This window comes from Oncorhynchus mykiss, chromosome 13 (assembly GCF_057628025.1).
Source record: "Oncorhynchus mykiss isolate SJ-2025 chromosome 13, ASM5762802v1, whole genome shotgun sequence".
Taxonomy (NCBI): Eukaryota; Metazoa; Chordata; class Actinopteri; order Salmoniformes; family Salmonidae; genus Oncorhynchus; species Oncorhynchus mykiss.
The window spans coordinates 25,193,482-25,217,037 of NC_143034.1; the positions used below are offsets into that span (position 1 = coordinate 25,193,482).

Genomic DNA, 23,556 nt, shown 5'->3' on the forward strand with positions numbered 1-23,556 from the left:
CATCCCACGTGGTTAAACTCTTAGATTATCGATACTGACAGAATAAGAACAAGTCTTTGATATTAATTACTAGTCTGCAGCTAGGAATTCGGTGTCATTGAACGCGAAGAACGACAACTGCCAAAACATCTATCCATAACGACATGAATGAATGTCACTCTGAACTATCCATTCTAACCACGACAGAGAGGGCGGGCAAACTCTCCAACAGAAACAAACTTTTCAACAGAGACCCCGACTACACACTGAGTGTAAATATATATATTGATTGCAATTGTTCCCGAATGAGTGAGCATTCATGTGCACAGGATTAGCATTTCAATTGTTATAATTATCAACTATGTGTTGTCTTATCTTCCTTTTGTACACCATGCCGCAATGCCAGTTTATCCCACTATGGAAACTCCGTTATCATCAGACTGGGTTTGTGCAGATAACCAACAATTTACGACGTTTGGAATGAGACTAACGTGAGGTAAAATAAAGAAGAATTCATTAATCAGAAGACTATTGATCAGATATGAAAATATCTGAAAAGTTATATTAGGAAAATTATAACTTTGTAATCTGAATATTTTCCTTGGTGCCCCGACTTCCTAGTTAATTACAGTTACATGATTAATCAGTTTAATCGCATAATAATAATTACAAGAGTCATTTGATAAAGATTAATCTTCAGTTTAATGATGCCAAAGACACGACAATACTGTATGAGGTATTTATGGTAGATACTGTACTGTATGTGGTATTGATGATGTATTCCGTATGGGGTATTGATGGTAGATACTGTATGAGGTATTGATGGTAGATACTGTAAGGCAATTGATGGTGGAGATGCTTTAGAGATGGAAAACGTAGTGGCAACATGGGAAAATGTACAGAGATATGCATAGATAGGTCTAACACCTTTTGAAAAAACTTTGTTGTCATCAGTCTGCCATTGTTGTCATTAGTCTGCTCGAAGTCACAAAGTGCTCTAAGTTCAGTTGGTGCCCACTATCTACAGCTAAAGCAGACCATAACACTATAAGTATGATCTATTCTAGCCTAACAGTCTAAGTGACCCAGGTCACACATTCACAAAGTGACTCAGCACAATGCTGATCTAGGATCAGCCCCCCCCCCCCCTTCTTAATCATGATTTAAAAGGCTAAATGGGTCCTAGATCAGTACTCCTACTCAGTGGTGTAAAGTACAGTACTTATTTAGAAAAGCTTAAAAGTACTTAGAACATGGTGTAGTTTTTAGGGGTATATAAAAAAAAGACAAATAATAAATGTGCCGTCGGGTTTTCTTAATATAAGGTATTTGAAATTATTTAAACTTTTACTTTTGGTACTTATGTATATTTTAGTAATTCCATTTACTTTTGATACTTAAGAATATATATAACCAAATACTTCTAGACTTTTACTCAAGTAGTACTGGGTGACTTTCACTTTTACTTTAAGTATTTTCTATTAACGTATATTTACTTTCACTCAAGTATGAAAATTAAATACTTTTTCCACAACTGCTCCTTCTCTGAGATGCTTCGTTTATACGGGTCCAGGAAACTAGTCCAACAAGTAAACACTGTTTTCCAGGATCCGTCTGTTTCTTTAAATACCAATTTGTATTCTTGGCTTGGGTGTAAGACAAGGCTGGCAGTGCTTTGCTCTCAGTCTGGCAAAGTAGGCCTTCATTCTGGGAGCATATCCACTCAGTTTCACTAGGTGGTGCAGCAATTAACTATACACAGTGAAACTGGCATACTTGCTCTTTATTTAAAATCTTCTCTGTAGACAAATGGCTACTTTGGAGTGAAGATGTGAAGGAAAACTTCATGTGATTAAGGTAGATTGACATGTAGATTGACATCAGGGAGGCAATTAAAGCCTACAAAAAAGCAAAGTAACATATATGAAAAAACTTCTTTGTATTTCCATACATTGAATGACTAGAGTATGTATTGTGGATTCTTTGAAGAAACACCACTTTCTTTCAGACTTGGAAATAACAATGTTTATTGCTGAATGTTGGCTTCTGAAGGGCTTTATATGGGCTACATTCAAGTTGACAACAGAGACCTATGAAATACAGAGTCAAATTTAGACTGTTGCCGTGACAATCTGACTAGCGGTTAGCTCCAGTACCCGTGTTAGTGTTTTCTTCATGCAGATCTCCTGTGGACTGTCACATTGTTAGTCATTTTTAAATGTAAAATTTAACCTTTATTTAACTAGGCAAGTCAGTTAAAAACAAATTCTTATGTACAATGACGGCCTACACCGGCCAAACCCGGACGACGCTGGGCCAATTGTGTGCTGCCCTATGGGACTCCGGATTGTGATACAGCCTGGATTGACTCCCCTCCTACTGCAATTTGCACTTAATGACTGAAGTATCTTCCCACTTGAGGAATATCTCTTCTGAAAGGGCTGGCCAGCTGTGATAATGTCATATAAATTATTCCTGTTCTCACAGACACAGAAGAGTGTTCGTTGGAAATTCGTTGGAATCGGAAACCGTCTTGGCAAGTTATCTGCTTACTTTTTTTTCAAGAGAAAGCACGCTGTGTTTATGAGTGAACTTGGCCTCAGTGGCAAGATTGTTTTCTTTCATGTGTTGTTGTTGACCCTGGGTGCCCTTTGTGCTTCTGAAATTGTCCCATAATCACTATATAGTACACTACTTTTGACCTGGGCCCAAAGGGATCTGAAAGTAGTGCACTTCATAGGGAGTCATTTTGGACACAGGCAACCTGGGAAATAGTTACAGGGGAGAGGAGGGGGATGAATGAGCCAGTTGGAAGCTGGGGATGATTAAGTGGCCATGATGGTATGAGGGTCAGATTGGGAATTTAGCCAGGACACCAGGGTTAACACCCCTACACTTAGAATATCTTTAGTGACTTTAGAGTGTCAGAACACCTGTTTATTGTCCCATCCTGATGACAGCACCTTACACAGGGCAATGTCACCAATCACTGCCCTGGGGCATAGGGATCTCCTTAGACCAGAGGGAAGAGTGCCTCCTACTGGCCTTTCAACACCACTTCCAGCAGCATCTGGTTTTCCATCCAGGGATCGACCAGGACCAACTATGTTTAGCTTCAGAGGCAAGCCAGCAGGATTACTCAGTCAGTCACCTCAGTCGACATTTCATTTTCCCGTTATGCTCGGCGGTGCAAGTGCACACAGAGGACTAACAATGGGCATTCTAATGACTCCCCACACTGATTAGCTTGATAATCTAATTCAAATGGAATAATCACCAAAAATAATGAGCAGTTAAACACAGTATTTTGAAGTACTGTGCTTCATTTGACTCTTTAATTTGTCCACATTTCATTGTACATTAATCATGGTTCTAAAGCAGAATCAGATGTCCAATCATATGTAGGCAACAGTAACATCATACCATAATTCAATATACTGTTACAGTTTTCTTCCGGTGAATGAGAGGAGGACCAAAATGCAGCGTGGTTATTTGTACACATCTTTAATAAAGATAAAAACACCAACAGTATACAAAACAATAAACATGAAAAAACCTAAACAGCCTTATCTGGTGCAAACAGAGACAGGAACAATCACCCACAAAACACTCAAAGAATATGGCTTCCTAAATATGGTTCCCAATCAGAGACAACGATAAACACCTGCCTCTGATTGAGAACCACTTCAGGCAACCATAGACTTTTCTAGACAACCCCACTATACCACAATCCCAACACCTACAAAAACCCCAAGACAAAACACACCCCATAATAAACCCATGTCACACCCTGGCCTGACCAAAATAATAAAGAAAACACTAATACTAAGACCAGGGCGTGACAGGGTCCGGGTGGGCGTCTGTCCACGGTGGCGGCTCCGGCGCGGGACGTGGACCCCACTCCAACAAAGTCTTAGTCCGCATATATCGCGTCCTTAGATTGGCAACCCTCGCCGCCGACCTTGGCCTGGTAACCCTCACCAAGGGCCCCACTGGACTGAGGGGCAGCTCGGGACTGAGGTAGCTCGGGACTGAGGGGTAGCTCGGGACGGAGGGGTAGCTCGGGACGGAGGGGTAGCTCGGGACTGAGGTAGCTCGGGACTGAGGGGTAGCTCGGGACGGATGGGTAGCTCGGGACGGAGGGGTAGCTCGGGACTGAGGGGTAGCTCGGGACTGAGGGGTAGCTCAGCACTGAGAGGAAGCTCAGCACTGAGAGGAAGCTCAGCATTGAGAGGAAGCTCAGTACTGAGCTTCCTCTCAATCCCGAGCTTCCCCTCAGTCCAGTGGGGCCCTTGGTTAGGGTTACTAAGTCAAGGTCGGCGGCGAGGGTTGCCAATCTAAGGACGCGATGCATGCGGACTAAGACTTTGTTGGAGTGGGGTCCACGTCCTGCGCCGGAGCCGCCACCGTGGACAGACGCCCACCTGGACCCTCCCCTATGGGTTTAGGTGTGCGGCCGGGAGTCCGCACCTTGGGGGGGGGGGGGGGGGGGTTCTGTCACGCCCTGGTCTTAGTATTAGTGTTTTCTTTATTATTTTGGTCAGGCCAGGGTGTGACATGGGTTTATTATGGGGTGTGTTTTGTCTTGGGGTTTTTGTAGGTGTTGGGATTGTGGTATAGTGGGGTTGTCTAGAAAAGTCTATGGTTGCCTGAAGTGGTTCTCAATCAGAGGCAGGTGTTTATCGTTGTCTCTGATTGGGAACCATATTTAGGAAGCCATATTCTTTGAGTGTTTTGTGGGTGATTGTTCCTGTCTCTGTGTTTGTTTGCACCAGATAGGCTGTTTAGGTTTCGCGGTACTTTTGTATTGTTCATGTTTATATTTTATTACACATATATCAAAATAACCACGCTGCATTTTGGTCCGCCTCTCCTTTGACGGAAGAAAACCGTAACATATACTTCATACAGATGTAGGATCTTAATTTGACCTTTTGTGATTCACATAAATTCACTGAAAATCCACGCTATCACATGGTTATGTTAACAGTATTGTACTTTTCATGTAGCATTCTTTTGGCCAGCTTATTGCTAACCACCGATCAAGCAACATTGTGGACTAAACGTTAAAATCCTGTTTATGCAGGATTATTTTGCTGTGACTGAATATTGGTCAAATTAAGAACCTACATCTGTATGGAATCCTTTGATGACGACGTATAGTCTTGATGTTTCTGATTCACAGTGTCTAATTAGGTTGTAAATGTCTACTGTAGCAAAGTTTGTTTGATTCCAACACATCTAGAATGACACTTAAAAAGATGTAACCTTTTAAACCCCTTCTCTTGTCTAAACTTGCACAATCCATTAAGCCAACAGCAAGTGGTACATGAGCTGCGTTAGAACATGGTGCAAAATGAAAGCCTGATCTAAGGCAAATCGCTATATCAAGTAGTTGATGGTTACTTTTGCCTTGGCTTGTAAAGTTTTTCTTTTCCCCCTATCAGTTTGTAGCTTTTTTATTCAGTGGTGGAGGGGTGGGAGGGAGTTGTTTAACCCCCTGTTGTTTCGGGTTGCTTCATATTACAGTATATGTGCCAGTTCTATTTTCTATTTCTTTTTTTGCGCTGCGATGGCTGTAGCATTAGACATTGACAGGGGATAGTATTTTCAGATGGCTCTCACAGGGCTACAATTAAGCAACTCAGAGACGGAGGATAGAAGAACGTATCATTTTCCCTCTTGCGTGCTTGCACAGGGGTCCTCCTCTCTTTCTTTCTCTTTTCTCCTAATCTTCTTTCCCTCTGTATCTGTCCTCTTCTTCCTACTTCTCCCCTCCTAATACTATGTACTTAAAAGGATCATACAGACACAAGCTTCCCTGGAGTTTTGACTGAACAATCTCTCCTCTTTGATTGTTTCGCACAAGCCAGGCTCTTTTGAATTATGTCAACTCGACTCATTAAAAGTCAGACTAGACTAATGGACGTGTAGAATTCTATGACTCAACTGGGCTGCAGACCTGGCCTGGGCTGGAGGTCTCTACTCTACAGAGAAAGATCATCTCTCTGTATCTCTCACTCCGGCCCTCTCTGCTCCCATTCAACTTGATACAAAGTAGTTGTGATTATCCTGGACATTCATGTTTCCTCTCCTCCCCCTCTATAGGCCTGAGGAGAAGCCTGGTTTAGAGTTGTGTGAGGTGAATGGTCAAATCTAAATGGTAAATCTAAATATTTTAAAACCAAGAGACAGAGACAGGTGCTTCATCATTAGATAACCACTGACGGGGGACTCATTAAATAAACAGTTCAGCCCGCATACTTTTCGGTCCCCAGTACCGATTCAGTTTATACCCATAGTCAAGCCCTCTGTCTTACATGATGTAGGACTAATGGAGTGGGTATGAAGTTGACATTAAATAAAACAACGGAAGTGTTGGTTATATTGACAATGTCATGTTGTTCAAGGATGATGATCTTGAAAATGATGCTATCTATAAGATCCTTGCACTTGTATGTTGCGGTTCAGAAAGGCGGGATTAATACTGTCCTTCCTGTAGCACCTCTTCTTTATTAGGTAATATCATGCTGAACTAATAGAACCCGGACATGACCCCCGTCTCTGAGGGTGTCTCAAGGAAAGTGGGATGTGCAAAAAAACACATTTCCAATTCACAAGTGTATTACAGTTTTTCTCAATTTCTTTGGTTCAATTCTCAAAGGATAATTATTTTTTTTAAATCTCTGAACAATTAGTTTCTTGTTCACACCGGATTTGAAGTTCTTATTCATTTAAGCAAATTGCACGTGTTTTGGCACGTGTGCAAAACAGTAAGGACAATTGTCTACAATTTGCCCAATAACTACTTGCACATGGCTTGCTGATGAAAACTGACGAGTTGATTCTCAGTGAAATTATCATACTCATCACAACTTCTAACATTATTTCATGGTGTGAGCCATCGCATGCATAATGATCCATTTCAATTTCAAAATCTGTCAGATGTAAAGTTGCTTCTGAAGCTTCTAAAGCCATGATGTAATTTTCTGGAATTTTCCAAGCTGTTTAAAGGCACAGTCAACTTCTGTATGTACATTTCTGACCCACTTGTATTGTGATACAGTGAAAACTATAGTTTGATAACAATACATTTGTGGAGTGGTTGAAAAACTAGTTCCAATGATTCCAACCTAAGTGTATGTAAACTTCTGACTTCAACTGCATTTATGGAATATACATGTACAGTTTACACTGTTCTCCACTCATTACCTGTATTAACTGCACCTGTTTGAACTCGTTACCTGTATAAAAGACACACACTCAATCAAACAGACTCCAACCTCTCCACAATGGCCAAGACCAGAGAGCTGTGTAAGGACATCAGGGATAAAATTGTAGACCTGCACAAGGCTGGGATGGACTACAGGACAATAGGCAAGCAGCTTGGTGAGAAGGCAACAACTGTTGGCGCAATTATTAGAAAATGGATGAAGTTCAAGATGACGGTCAATCACCCTTGGTCTGGGGCTCCATCCAAGATCTCACCTTGTGGGGCATCAATGATCATGAGGAAGGTGAGGGATCCGCCCAGAACTACACGGCAGGACCTGGTCAATGACCTGAAGAGAGCTGGGACCACAGTCTCAAAGAAAACCATTAGTAACTTACTACGCCGTCATGGATTAAAATCCTGCAGCGCATGCAAGGTTCCCCTGCTCAAGCCAGCGCATGTCCAGGCCCGTCTGAAGTTTTACAATGACCATCTGGATGATCCAGAGGAGGAATGGGAGAAGGTCATGTGGTCTGATGAGACAAAAATAGAGCTTTTTGGTCTAAACTCCACTCACCATGTTTGGAGGAAGAAGAAGGATGAGTACAACCCCAAGAACACCATCCCAACCGTGAAGCATGGAGGTGGAAACATCATTATTTGGGGATGCTTTTCATCAAAGGGGACAGGATGACTGCACCGTATTGAGGGGAGGATGGATGGGGCCATGTATCATGAGATCTTGGCCAACAACCTCCTTCCCTCAGTAAGAGCATTGAAGATGGGTCGTGGCTGGGTCTTCAAGCATGACAACGACCTGAAACACACATCCAGGGCAAGTAAGGAGTGGCTCCGTAAGAAGCATCTCAAGGTCCTGGAGTGGCCAAGCCAGTCTCCAGACCTGAACCCAATAGAACATCTTTGGAGGGAGCTGAAAGTCCATATTGCCCTGCGACAGCCCCAAACCTGAAGGATCTAGAGAAGGTCTGTATGGAGGAGTGGGCCAAAATCCCTGCTGCTGTGTGTGCAAACCTGGTCAAGAACTACAGGAAACGTAGGATCTCTGTAATTGCAAACAAAGGTTTCTGTAAACAAACGATATACAAAATATAGTTCTCACACAAAAATTATCTAATTGGACTGTATTCTATATACGTCCAATGTTCTGGCAAAATTACTATCATGGCATTGTCTCTAATGCCATATCTAGGGTTTTCCTACTTGGTGTGTCGCTTAGGCACTATCCTAAGTTGATAACTACATGATAAGTTTACAGCTGTAAGGCACTAGTTTGGGGCAGTCTACAGGGATGACCTATGGACTTCTGGGAAGAAAACTGGTGAGTGCTGTAGAGTCAAAGGCCTAGAAGTAAATGTTCAACTTTACCAAGGCTGGTATTTTGCTTGGACCCTTAAGTGATCCTAGCATAAATCCTAGTTGGATGTTCCGTTGTGCATGTGCATTTACCGTGTCTTGCGAAAGTATTCGGCCCCCTTGAACTTTGCAACCTTTTGCCACATTTCAGGCTTCAAACATAAAGATATAAAACTGTATTTTTTTGTGAAGAATCAACAACAAGTGGGACACAATCATGAAGTGGAACGACATTTATTGGATATTTCAAACTTTTTTTTCACACCAGGCAGGTCCGAGATACTGTTGTGAAGAAGTTTAAAGCCGGATTTGGATACAGAAATATTTCCCAAGCTTTAAACATCCCAAGGAGCACTGTTCAAGCGATAATATTGAAATGGAAGGAGTATCAGACCACTGCAAATCTACCAAGACCTGGCCGTCCCTCTAAACTTTCAGCTCATACAAGGAGAAGACTGATCAGAGATGCAGCCAAGAGGCCCATGATCACTCTGGATGAACTGCAGAGATCTACAGCTGAGGTGGGAGACTCTGTCCATAGGACAACAATCAGTCGTAAATTGCACAAATCTGGCCTTTAAGGAAGAGTGGCAAGAAGAAAGCCATTTCTTAAAGATATCCATAAAAAGTGTAGTTTAAAGTTTGCCACAAGCCACCTGGGAGACACACCAAACATGTGGAAGAAGGTGCTCTGGTCAGATGAAACCAAAATGGAACTTTTTGGCAACAATGCAAAACGTTATGTTTGGCGTAAAAGCAACACAGCTGAACACACCATCCCCACTGTCAAACATGGTGGTGGCAGCATCATGGTTTGGGCCTGCTTTTCTTCAGCAGGGACAGGGAAGATGGTTAAAATTGATGGGAAGATGGATGGAGCCAAATACAGGACCATTCTGGAAGAAAACCTGATGGAGTCTGCAAAAGACCTGAGACTGGGACAGAGATTTGTCTTCCAACAAGACAATGATCCAAAACATAAAGCAAAATCTACAATGGAATGGTTCAAAAATAAACATATCCAGGTGTTAGAATGGCCAAGTCAAAGTCCAGACATGAATCCATTCGAGAATCTGTGGAAAGAACTGAAAACTGCTGTTCACAAATGCTCTCCATCCAACTTCACTGAGCTCGAGCTGTTTTGCAAGGAGGAATGGGAAAAAATTTCAGTCTCTCGATGTGCAAAACTGATAGAGACATACCCCAAGCGACTTACAGCTGTAATCGCAGCAAAAGGTGGCGCTACAAAGTATTAACTGAAGGGGGCTGAATAATTTTGCACGCCCAATTTTTCAGTTTTTGATTTGTTAAAAAAGTTTGAAACATCCAATAAATGTCGTTCCACTTCATGATTGTGTCCCACTTGTTGTTGATTCTTCACAAAAAAATACAGTTTTATATCTTTATGTTTGAAGCTTGAAATGTGGCAAAAGGTCGCAAAGTTCAAGGGGGCCGAATATTTTCGCAAGGCACTGTATGCTTACACAAGCGAGCATGTCAAGGGAAGAAAACAACTTGTTCAGAATGTGTCTGACATAGTCAGGTAATTTTTAGGTCATTGCCTGGAGGTCATTCAGAATTGGTGTCGATGGAGTCTGTAGTAGTTTTTACTGCAAGTCACAGTGTCTTCCACTATTGTAGTGGTGATAGGTATGAAGTCTATTTCATAGCTATGTTATCCACGGAGGAGCTAACCTCACAACGGAAGTACTCTTTAAGTATTGAACCAGTCGTACATGGTGTGAACATGGTTAATGATTCTAATAATTTTCCTCCTGAATGTAGGATTCTATTTATTAGTGATGTGTGTTAACCATTGGAAGAGTGCACTGGAGATTCCCTTCCATACCGTGTTGCACTCTGAGTGACTCCTATGTTGCTATTGTCAAGGGTAATTTGATTGGGTAGGTCTCTAACCTTCTTACTGATTGTAGCTAGACTGACTGTCGCTGGTATTGGTACTGGTGCTCAAAGGGACCAGTTATCCTACTGATTTATTCTGAAATATTATACTACCGGAACACATGATTGGAGCATTTTACTAGTTGTATTGTAGTTGAACCTACACATGGCAAGGAATGATTATTGTGGACAAGTCCACTGGACTTTCTTTACGACCAGTGTGGTACACCTCAGTACTATCTTAGATGTGTTCTAAGATAATCCCTGTCTAGGGGCCTGTCTGCTCCTCACTATTCTCATAGGGGAGTTTACAACTAGATTTGATTTATGCTCTGATGGCCTCGCACGGTGTTATCCGTAGTCTCGACCCCCCCACCGACCTCAATGAGGCTCATCATGGGTCTGGGCTACTATTCCCCCCCTTTGTGTCTTGGGACCCCCCCACAAGTAGGTGGTGTTGGCCGCAAATGAAAAGGTCGGACGAACCCTGTGTACGAGTTGTCAGCGGCCGCGTTGTTGTGAGAATGGCTGTAACCTTTCAACCAAATCTCCTGGTGTTTGTGCTTCAAAACGCTCATTGGCTGTAGAGGCATGTCAGTCACCACCACGTCCGCATATGGCAACCTCTTCAGTACCTGCGAACTGACACGAGGATATCGGTCTGTGATATCGCAAAGTGTTTCACCGGTGAGAGTCATTGGGTCAGTTGCTGGACAGACGCCATTAGTGTCATTGTAAGGGGTGACAGTCCCCAACAAAGCGGAAGGTGTATCATCGGAAGCAGAGTATATTCTGCGCATCAATGTTTTTCTTGCCGAGACGCAGTGCTTGCGGAAGTGTCCAAAGGGCAAGAGGAGTTCATCTCAACTACCATATTGCACGACTGCAAGGGGGAGGAAAGTTACGTATTCACAGAGACAGTTGGCTCGAAAAGAATGGTCAATCAGGTTGGCTGATGGAATGTGTCGAGATATCCTAATATCTCCTTGGATTGGATTCTGCCCCAAGAGTTTTCTAAGCGTCATTTCCCCAAGGGGTGCTTTCGACGGATACCCCTCGTGAATGACTGCGTTGCAGCTAGTGTTAGGGGAAGACAGTGTGGTCAGTGGAGAAGGCACTGTGGTCTGTGACCATACCTGGTTGGTTTTCCAATCCATCAATGGGAGTAACCGATCCAGCAAGTCTGCTCCAAGTAGCAGGGTTCCAGTTTCGAGGCTGGCAACATACACAGGGTGAATGAGCGATATATTCTTGAAGTGTAGTTTCAGCATGACTCTCAATGTGAGAGGCGAGGTAGTTTGAGTGACCCTTCGAAGTGTAGTGTCGCATCCTTCCACTTTTAACCAACGTTTAGTTGGCTTCTAAGCCTTTTAGAGATGAGTGATATTGTCGCACCCGAATCAATTAGCGCATGACAAGTTAAGCAGTCCTCCAGGACTGTTTCCAGGTATGGCCGTTTAGATTTGTGGTTAGTGGACATATTCCCCACAAAGTGGAGTGGTCGTTCGCAACGACGTGGTGTGTAATTTCTGTTCAAGATGGAAGCAGAAAAGCAGACTTTTCCGATTTTGAGTGGGCTTGGCTTTAACGAAGCGTTTTACCTTTTTCTTTGCAAACCTTGTATTAGAGTCTATAGACAAAGCCCGGGGGCTTGTTTCTTGATCAAGAGGGCCTTGGATAGGGTCTTCAATGATAGCGGGAGAAATTTGAACTTTAACGTCCTTGCTATGGGTGTTAAGTCCTGCGGACCTGGTGTCTGGTAATTCCTCGTCTAGTCCTTGTGACTTATCTTTTACCCTTTCCTCAAATTGTTCTCGCTTTAGTTCTTCCCGTAGTGGAACTTCATTGGTCTACGTTTTGATCGTCCAGTACCCAAAGAGGGCAAAGTCATGACATGTGGGATAATGTCAGCTTCCACCGAACCAACATTGTTAGGGAATGGTTTGCTGTGCATGAAAGGATAACAATGGAGTTCCTTCCACCATCCTCCTCATTCCTGAATCCAATAGAAGAGTTTGGTTCAGCATGGAGGTGGAAAGTATATGACTATCGGGCACAAGATCAGATGTCTTTGTTAGATGCCATGAATGCTGCTTGTGAGGACATCACAGGCGATCATTGCAGGGGATGGTTGCGCCACGCAAGGAGATTTTCCCCCCGGTGCATCTCAAGGAAAAACATCAGATTTGATGTTGACGAAAATCTCCCGCCAGACAAACAAGTGCGACAGGATGTCCACCAAGAAGATGGGAACTTGTATTGTTACGTACTGTGAGGAGCTACAATTTATAGTTTTTTACAGAACTACCTCAGGTTTTTTCTTTTTAGCATTTATTTGTTGCTGCATGGAATGTCATTTTTGGCAAATTTTCTGTTCACTTTACAGTCGTGGCCAAAAGTTTTGAGAATGACACAAATATTAATTTTCAAAAAGTCTGCTGCCTCAGTTTGTATGATGGCAATTTGCATATACTCCAGAATGTTATGAAAATTTATCAGATGGATTGCAATTAATTGCAAAGTCCCTCTTTGCCATGAAAATTAACTGAATCCCTTAAAAACATCTCCACTACATTTCAGCCCTGCCACAAAAGGACCAGCTAACATCATGTCAGTGATTCTCTCGTTAACACAGGTGTGAGTGTTGACGAGGACAAGGCTGGAGATCACTCTGTCATGCTGATTGAGTTCGAATAACAGACTGGAAGCTTCAAAAGGAGGGTGGTGCTTGAAATCATTGTTCTTCCTCTGTCAACCATGGTTACCTACACGGAAACACGTGCCGTCATCATTGCTTTGCACAAAAAGGGCTTCACAGGCAAGGATATTGCTGGCAGTAAGATTGCACCTAAATCAAACATTTATCGGATCATCAAGAACTTCAAGGAGAGCGGTTCAATTTTTGTGAAGAAGGCTTCAGGGTGCCCAAGAAAGTCCAGTAAACGCCAGGATCGTCTCCTAAAGTTGATTCAGCTGCAGGATCGGGGCACCACCAGTACAGAGCCTGCTCAGAAATGGCAGCAGGCAGGTGTGAGTGCATCTGCATGCACAGTGAGGATTTTGGAGGATGTCCTGGTGTCAAGAAGGGCAGCAAAGAAGCCACTTCTCTCCAGGAAAAACATCAGGGACAGACTGATATTCTGCAAAAGGTACAGGGATTGGACTGCTGAGGACTGGGGTAAAGTAATTTTCTCTGATGAATCCCCTTTCCGATTGTTTGGGGCATCCGGATAAAAGCTTGTCCGGAGAAAACAAGGTGAGCGCTACCATCAGTCCTGTGTCATGCCAACAGTAAAGCATCCTGAGACCATTCATGTGTGGGGTTGCTTCTCAGCCAAGGGAGTGGGCTCACTCACAATTTTGCCTAAAAACACAGCCATGAATAAAGAATGGTACCAACACATCCTCCGAGAGCAACTTCTCCCAAACATCCAGGAACAGTTTGGAGACGAACAAGCCTTTTCCAGCATGATGGAGCATCTTGCCATGAGGCAAAAGTGAAAACTAAGTGGCCCGGGGAACAAAACATTGATATTTAACTCCCCAGACCTTAATCCCATTGGGAACTTGTGGTCAATCCTCGAGAGGCGGGTGGACAAACAAAAACCCACAAATTCCAAGCATTGATTATGCAAGAATGGGCTGCCATCAGCCCAGAAGTTAATTGACAGCATTCCAGGGCGGATTGCAGAGGTCTTGAAAAAGAAGGGTCAACACTGCAAATATTGACTCTGCATCAACTTCATGTAATTGTCAATAGAAGCCTTTGACACTGATGAAATGCTTGTAATTATACTTCAGTATTCCATAGTAACATCTGACAAAAATATCTAAAGCAGCAGACTTTGTGAAAATTATTATTTGTGTCATTCTCAAAGCTTTTGGCCACGACTGTATATGACATGTAAGAAATATGTAAAAATGGACATGCAAATGTGAATTTTCTAAGAGACATGTAACACATTGCTACAAACATAAATTGACTGTATACATACAAATGTGCATATTCCTTTTCAGTATTGACTTTTTCCAGTAAACTTTTACCTACTGTTGAAATCGGTAACTAAAAGCTCAGTGTGATACACAATAACATTCAGCTAGACAAAACTGACATTCTTGTATAGTGCATTAAGCTGTCAGTGTCAACAAAAAATGTAGAACAAAGCTGAAATTTGTATATAACAAACATTTACAAGGTTGACTGCCATGGTGAAAAAACATCGAAACATTTTGACCAGTACGGCTCACACGATGACACAAAAAAAGTTTAATTTTGGTGGCATTTGCCAATTTACTGACACAATAATTCGATTTTGAAGCATGAATTAAATGTTTTGGGTGAGTTTCTACATTTTGCAGACATGTAATAGAGTTGTGATGTCCCATAAAGCAGTTGTGACAATTGCACTTAAAGTTTAGAGAATGTTAAGACAGTTTTAAAAAATTAGCCAAAGCGATTGGGAAAAACTGTAATACACTTGTAAATGTGGGAAATAGGACGAATATGAGCACCCAAATGATTATTTTTATAAAAATCACATGGAATTAGGAAGAGTGTATTCTACTCCTTTCACTGGAGAAAAACATCCTACTGGCCTTGTTCATTTATCAAACGAAAGGTCAGAAAACAATCTCGAGCGTTTAATCCTGTCAAGGATAGGATGCTTACAAGACAAGTACAGAGTTATGGCATTTCCTTGTTTGATATTATCCCTGGTAAAAAAAAAAATACACATATATATATAAACAATTGTTTCTCTGTTCTTTCGCCTTTACACTTTGTGAGGAGAAGCTTCTGTGTCTGTGTGCTGTCTGAGAGTAAGTCTCCCTGTTAGTAAACACTATTCGAGCAATACTCAATAATTGGTTTCAGAGATAAGGTCTGCCTTGTTCACAATGGGGATAACTCAATCCCTGATCTTGTTAGAGAGCTTTTAGGGGATAGAGAGGATCGACAGACTCTGAGTCCAGCCTCCTGTTTTTATCTCGCGGACACCATCTTCTCTCCGATGGCTCGCCTTAAACCCCATAATGGTCTCGGGAAAGATTACATTAAGCATTCTACTACGAATCAGATGAAAAGATTGTACAGCTAGCCAGCCACATACAATGAGACTAGGACAAAACGGCACTGTCTGACTGTCTGCTCGCTCGGATGTTTACAGTTTCTTCACACGTCTTTCTGTACTACAGTAATTTGAGCTAGCCAAGCAGCCGTAAAGACTACCATTGCAGTGAGATTTGCAATTCAGTCCTTCAGTTCAACCATTGTGACTTGTGTATTTTAGAAGTGTGTAAAAACTGTTTCATGTCAGTGGTCGCCCATGGTCCTGGGAGGTCCCCAGGGAGGGAGTTAAGGAAAGTAACATCATTATTTCATCAAGCAGATGAAATGTTTTCAGGTTTTGTGGCCAGGGCTTGATATAAAAATCGATGCGGTGGATATTGAATCGTGGCCTCCCCCGAGGGAGCACTGGATGTAACGGATCTCTGTCTTCTCCGTCTCCAGGTTTATCATTCATCTGGCAGGGTTTTGACATTATAGTAAACTTTAGAAATATACCAATTACACCAGACTCAATGCTGATGTACAGTATCACATGTCTAAAAGGCTTATAGGTGATTATGTTGGTTCAGAAGCACCCGTCGGCACCATACTAGGTAGCAGGCAGTTATTGTGTTGAATTATTTGAAGTACCATGAAGCAGGGCTTCCAAAACTGAGTCCTTGGGTCCCCCCACCCCCAACTCATCAAGCTTTGAGTATTTGAATCAGATGTTTAGTGCTAAGGCAAAAACTAAAACTTGCACCCAGTTCTTGAGCTGTTTATTGAAGCAGCTTTGGGTCATCTTAGGAGGTATAACAATTCTCGGTGTGTACTGTAGAGAGACCCCTATCCTAGCTCCCCCCACCCCTCCCTTCCTTTTTGAGTGCTTTCTTAGCCATCTCAAATATGACAAATATTAATATTACCGTGCAACATGAACCCGCATGCTGCTATGGTTTATCTCTATACTACATGCCCTGGTCGTGAACCTCCTTACGAACCTTCTTACTGTACTGGGGTGTTCTGAGGAGATATCTAGTTTGTCTGGTGTATTTCCTCAAGTGTTAGTGGGGAAGCATCTGTTAGCTTCAAAGTCGTACCCTTTAACTACTTACCAAAGTTTGAAAACCAAATCTGTAGGTACAGTATGTTCACTTAATCTGTTTTTCAGGAGTCATTTCACTGGACAATCTGTGCCAAAGTGACAGTAGCTGTGAAGGGCTGGACCTTTGGGATTGGAGCCCAGTTGATTTGTGGAAGGGAATCTCTACAGAGAGAGAGACGGTCTGGCGGTACAGATCGACCCCTGTTGTCAGTCTGTTGTCCCAAGCAGACCTCTCTCTCTTTCTCTATATCTCTCTGTATCTATCTCTCTCTGTATCTATTTATCGCTCGCTCCCTCGCTTGCTTAATTGCCAAGTAGGGTAGAAAGTGCTTCACAGATTACAGTATCCAGGAGGGCCAACTATGATGATGCTGTCCTGTGTCACGGGTCCATGTTTTGCACAGAGAGTCATAGAGAATGTTTCGTAACATTTCAAATTACACTCCCCCTATACTCTTACCCCTAAAAAGCATAGCACTGATAATGGCACCAGGTGTCAATCTACAGTGACAAAAATGTCTAGTCGCCAAGTGTTAATTATACCATCCGATTCAATTCTTAGATTGTGAAAGATATGTTGCAAGACATTTTTATGTCCAAGGGTTAACTGTACATGTTACCCAGGTATCCCTTGTCATGCAATTGCAATGTCTCTCTTTAACCTTTCTGATCTCCCCATCCCGGATCCGGGTTCGTGAATACAGACTCAAGCTCATTACCATAACGCAACGTTAACTATTCATGAAAATCGCAAATGAAATGAAATAAATATGCCATCTCTCAAGCTTAGCCTTTTGTTAACAACACTGTCATCTCAGATTTTCAAAATATGCTTCTCAACCATTGCAAAACAAGCATTTGTGTAACAGTATTGATGGCTAACGTAGCATTTAGCATTAGCATTCAGCTGGCAACATTTACACAAAAAAACAGAAAAGCATTCAAAAAAATCATTTACCTTTGAAGAACTTCAGATGTTTTCAATGAGGAGACTCTCAGATAGCAAATGTTCAGTTTTTCCTGAAAGATTATTTGTTTAGGACAAATCGCTCCGTTTTCTGCGTCACGTTTAGCTATGAAAAAACCCCTGTATCCAGGATTGTGTAAATCTATCAGCAAGCTCATTAGCATAACACAACGTTAACTATTTATGAAAATCGCAAATGAAATGAAATAAATATGCCATCTCTCAAGCTTAGCCTTTTGTAAACAACACTGTCATCTCAGATTTTCAAAATATGCTTCTCAACCATAGGAAAACAATCATTTGTGTAAAAGTAGCTAGCTAGAGTTAGCATTTCGCGTTAGCATTTAGCGTTAGCATTAGCGTTAGCATCCAGCACGCAACATTAACAAAAACATAAAAGCCTTCAAATAAAATCATTTACCTTTGAAGAACTTCTGATGTTTTCAATGAGGATACTCTCAGTTAGATAGCAGATGCTCAGTTTTTCCAAAAAGATTCCTTGTGTATTAGAAATAGCTCCGTTTTATACATCACATTTGGCTACCAAAAAAAATCCATAAATTCAGTCCTCAAAACGCAAACTTTTTTCCAAATTAACTCCATAATATCGACTGAAAACATGGCAAACGTTTTTTAGAATCAAGCCTCAAGGTGTTTTTCACATATCTCTTCATTGATACATCGTTCTTGGATACATGCTTTCTCTCCTGAATCCCAGGAGAAAATGACCGCACCTGAAGATTACGCACAAATTTAGACAAAGGACACCGGGCGGACCTCTGGAAAATGTAGTCTCTTATGGCCAATCTTCCAATGATATGCCTACAAATACGTCACAATGCTGCTAAGACCTTGGGCGAACGACAGAAAGTGTAGGCTCATTCGTTGCGCAATCACAGCCATATAAGGAGAGAATGGAAAACAGAGCTTCAGAAATTCTGCTAATTCCTGGGTGATGCATCATCTTGGTTTCGCCTGTAGAATGAGTTCTGGGGCACTTACAGACAAAATCTTTGCAGATTCTGAAACTTCAGAGTGTTTTCTTTCCAAAACTGTCAAGAATATGCATAGTCGAGCATCTTTTCGTGACAAAATATCGCGCTTAAAACGGGAACGTTTTTTATCCAAAAATGAAATAGCGCCCCTAGAGCTCTAAGAGGTTAATGCTTGTAAAGTAAAACATCTTGTCTCTGAATCACAGTCATTATATTCCATCATAAAACACAATGTGTGACAAGGAGAGGATCGAGGCAAGAGAAACCATTAGGTCTCAGACAGTTTACAACACTGTACTGTCATGTGCTCCACCGCCTACAATACAACCCTCTGTGTAACGTTATGCAAATTCAAATACAAAACAATGAAAACAGATGAACACAACACAGCTCTTGATTGGTAGGTTTGAAGCGGAACTTTTATTTTGGAATAATATTCAGCCGCGTTAACGTACTCCGGGATCTCAGAAGAGTACGTCATGAGGGACGAGGCATGGTACGGTGTTCATTGCCATGTCATGCTAATTGCTAATGTTTTCAAACCATGTAAATGAATTAAACACACACATTAGTTGAGCTTGAATGGGTGCTTCCATGTTGTCTAGGCAAAGCCTTCACAGGACATTGCACGCGTCGATGCATCAATTCTCAAAACTAGGGTTAAAGGGTTTTTAACCTTTCTGATCTCCCCATCCCGGATCCGGGATCGTGAATACAGACTCAAGCTCATTACCATAACGCAACGTTAACTATTCATGAAAATCGCAAATGAAATGAAATAAATATGCTAGCTCTCAAGCTTAGCCTTTTGTTAACAACACTGTCATCTCAGATTTTCAAAATATGCTTCTCAACCATTGCAAAACAAGCATTTGTGTAACAGTATTGATGGCTAACGTAGCATTTAGCATTAGCATTCAGCTGGCAACATTTACACAAAAAAACAGAAAAGCATTCAAAAAAATCATTTACCTTTGAAGAACTTCAGATGTTTTCAATGAGGAGACTCTCAGATAGCAAATGTTCAGTTTTTCCTGAAAGATTATTTGTTTAGGACAAATCGCTCCGTTTTCTGCGTCACGTTTAGCTATGAAAAAACCCCTGTATCCAGGATTGTGTAAATCTATCAGCAAGCTCATTAGCATAACACAACGTTAACTATTTATGAAAATCGCAAATGAAATGAAATAAATATGCCATCTCTCAAGCTTAGCCTTTTGTAAACAACACTGTCATCTCAGATTTTCAAAATATGCTTCTCAACCATAGGAAAACAATCATTTGTGTAAAAGTAGCTAGCTAGAGTTAGCATTTCGCGTTAGCATTTAGCGTTAGCATTAGCGTTAGCATCCAGCACGCAACATTAACAAAAACATAAAAGCCTTCAAATAAAATCATTTACCTTTGAAGAACTTCTGATGTTTTCAATGAGGATACTCTCAGTTAGATAGCAGATGCTCAGTTTTTCCAAAAAGATTCCTTGTGTATTAGAAATAGCTCCGTTTTATACATCACATTTGGCTACCAAAAAAAATCCATAAATTCAGTCCTCAAAACGCAAACTTTTTTCCAAATTAACTCCATAATATCGACTGAAAACATGGCAAACGTTGTTTAGAATCAATCATCAAGGTGTTTTTCACATATCTCTTCATTGATACATCGTTCTTGGACACATGCTTTCTCCCCTGAATCAAATGGTAAAGTAGAAGCAGCTGGCAATTGCGCACCGAATTCGACGCAGGACACCAGGCGGACACTTGGAAAATGTAGTCTCTTATGGTCAATCTTCCAATGATATGCCTACAAATACGTCACAATGCTGCTAAGACCTTGGGCGAACGACAGAAAGTGTAGGCTCATTCGTTGCGCAATCACAGCCATATAAGGAGAGAATGGAAAACAGAGCTTCAGAAATTCTGCTAATTCCTGGGTGATGCATCATCTTGGTTTCGCCTGTAGAATGAGTTCTGGGGCACTTACAGACAAAATCTTTGCAGATTCTGAAACTTCAGAGTGTTTTCTTTCCAAAACTGTCAAGAATATGCATAGTCGAGCATCTTTTCGTGACAAAATATCGCGCTTAAAACGGGAACGTTTTTTATCCAAAAATGAAATAGCGCCCCTAGAGCTCTAACAGGTTAAGCACACAAGGCTCACCATAGTGGAGACGGCTTCCGTCTTTCCTTTCAACATCTAGTAGTATTGTCTCATTACTATGTATCTCATGTGTCGACCGTCCCGGGTTTCTTTTAAGCAATTACAAACCGACAATTAACATTACCTCATCACGTATTGATAATGTCAGAGCGTGTCACAATGAGCTGGAGTAGTGTGTTATGATTGGCTGACCATCATGGAGAATTTGACACTGAAAGCTCTCGCTGACAAGCGGTTGATGGACTCCATTAGTAAATGAGAGAATTGCAGTGACAGTCATCTCCTCACAGCTATTTGTCCACATGTTCATTTTAATATGCTTTCCCACGGAATATAACCCTGAAACCAATAAGGACATGACTTATCTAATCATCAACTACATTATTGAGAGAAGGTTGACATTACCATCCTACGCCTATTTCTTCTCTCCTCAAACCTAGAATAAATCCCCACAGGAGGTTTTGTAGAGAAAAACATTAATAGACAGAGTGAAGATTTTTCTGTTTTAGGAATGTGGTCCTAAGTGGTCAGGACACAATGTTCATGGGCCATTTAGTTGTAAACACATCACTTCTGATGCCATCTGTTTTCCTTCAAGATGAAATAAAATCCCACAATGCACTGTAATTAGACATGGGGAGAAAGTCCCCTCCATCGCTCTGGTTTGTGAAAAATAATAACATTTAAGATATCCACAGGAGTCCCGTACTCACATGGTAAGGATTCTCATGTCATCCTGACAAACTTGATCTAAAGGACAAATGTTGTCAACAAGGCGTTCAAACAACTTTCAAATCCGACCTACTTCAAATCTGTTGAATAATTATAGTTTTCCCTAAATCATCTGTGGAAGATCAGCCAGATGTCAAGTTAATTAGTACCCTGAATAAGCTTTTTTTTCATAGTCAGAGTTTCAGTTCACAATACCAACTATGAATGGTGAAACATGGGGAACACTATACGCCAAAAAACACCGCGGAGGGCCAAGGGTTAAAGCTCTGACAGGCAAGAGTCAGTTGAAAAATTGCACAAAGTAGTGCAGGAACGATCATTTCTGGAGCCAAAGAATGTGAATAACAGTCATTGCTGCAGTGAATCATCATCATCAGAAAGTGAAAAACAAGTGGAGAGAGGGGAGACAGAAGTGGAGCCGGTGGTGGGATGGAGTGAACAGGGGAGGGAGGAGACGGTTGGAGAGATGAGAGAGAAGAGAACAAATTGGATTGCGCCTTCGACGGGTATTGATGGTTCAGATTGTGTAAGAGTTGGGAGAAAATGTGAGGATTTAAGGGTTGAGGTGTGTGATGAAGGAGGGATGATGAGGGGAGCTGGAGTGATGTCAATCAGAACTGAAGAAAGTTGTTTGGATCTCCTGCATCTCTCGGTTTCGGAGGGAATGCAGCCCGTCTGCCGGCTTTCAACCGGCCAGTGGGATCCTGAGAGTGGGAGCTGGAAACAGAGGTGTGAAAAGCAAAATAAGTCTGTTGAGGATGCAAAGAGAAGACCACATTGGCTATGACAAAAGTGTGGGAACACCAACTAAAGCACAATGGTGAGGATATGATAGGAGCGGATAGAGAGGGAGGGAGTGGGCCGGGGTTCAAGATTGTTGCCTGGATAGGACTAGAGTGTTGTTAGAAGTGAAGAAGGATACCTGAGGAAATAAAGTCAATTAAAGTGTTTTGACATTAGAAAAATGTGATGTGACATTGTCTTGTTCTTTTGGAAGGAGAAGATACTGAAGGAATCAATTAACTTGTTGAAATGGGTTAATGTTTTGCCAAGGCTTATTGTGCTGTTAAAGACAGTACATTACACTATTAAGATGTATTCTATTAAACAGGCCTTTTTAAAATAATAAATTATACACTCATCAGCCATTGAATGCCTTCACCAAATGACACCCATGGATTTTAATTCACAATATATTTTGAGTCCTTCTCTCATCTCCTTTGTACAACAACAAAGTACAGTGCTCTTACACACTGAGAGGAAGAGCCTTGGATCTCAGCAGTTTTTTGTGAACGTAATGGATTCATTACTGCTCTACTCACATTCAAGCCGAAGGCAATGTCTAGTCACTTCATTAAAATGGGACACAACGGACAGTCCAGTAGTTTCTGCTCCATTTGACTCTGAGAAGTTCAGCCGGAATTGTCCTACTAGAGCTACACTAAAGATCCAGTGTCTTTGAGACTCTTTACTGGAGAACAAGGGTGATGTGAAATTACTACAACTCATGAGAGATGTGAAGCTAAACAGTTAACATCTATGTGTGTAGAGATAGATATGTTGTCTTCAAAATTCTCTAATTAATAACTATGCTAATTTGATCAATAAATGAGTAAAGAGCATTACAGGGGGTTGCTTGAGACTATTTACTGAAGAACTCTGATTTTGCAAAATGATCACAACTCTCAACTTATGAAAAAGTGTACATCTGTGTACAGAGTGTTCATTATATCTCTGCCGATTCCACTTTTTCCTATATGACAGGGAAAACAGAATGCATTGATCTTCTCATTTCCAAGCCCTTGGTAAACAGCTCACACCATCTGTTCCTAAATCCAATGAATTACCTTTCAGGGGAATACATGTTGAAATGCCATGGCTCCCAGTTTGCCAGAGGCATGGAGCTCCCAAAGCCTTTCTCCCCATGTTCCTGACATGGTTTGGGCAGGAAGCCGACAGTGACAGAAAGTTGCTGTATGGAAGTGGCGTGGTTTCATATCTCTCTCTGATTACATTGTAGAATTGACTTGGGAGTGTAAGGCTGCGTAAGACCATAGACATGCAAGCTAAACCCGCCCTTGA

The 23,556-nt window shown here is 41.7% G+C and overlaps 1 protein-coding gene and 1 long non-coding RNA gene across 2 annotated transcripts in view; one reads left to right on the plus strand and one right to left on the minus strand.

Moving 5' to 3' along the window:
- LOC149978795 (uncharacterized) overlaps nucleotides 1-18,346 on the minus strand; it is a 143,705-nt gene extending 125,359 nt beyond the window's left edge. The window contains exons 1-2 of the long non-coding RNA XR_016485770.1: nucleotides 18,009-18,346; nucleotides 17,579-17,640 (exon numbers count right to left, since the gene is read on the minus strand). This is a non-coding gene — a long non-coding RNA (uncharacterized LOC149978795). The remainder of the gene's footprint in view (nucleotides 1-17,578; nucleotides 17,641-18,008) is intronic.
- Nucleotides 1-23,556, plus strand: part of LOC110485785 (VPS10 domain-containing receptor SorCS3) — a 216,313-nt gene that overhangs the window by 37,500 nt on the left and 155,257 nt on the right. The gene's annotated exons all lie outside the window — the stretch shown is intronic.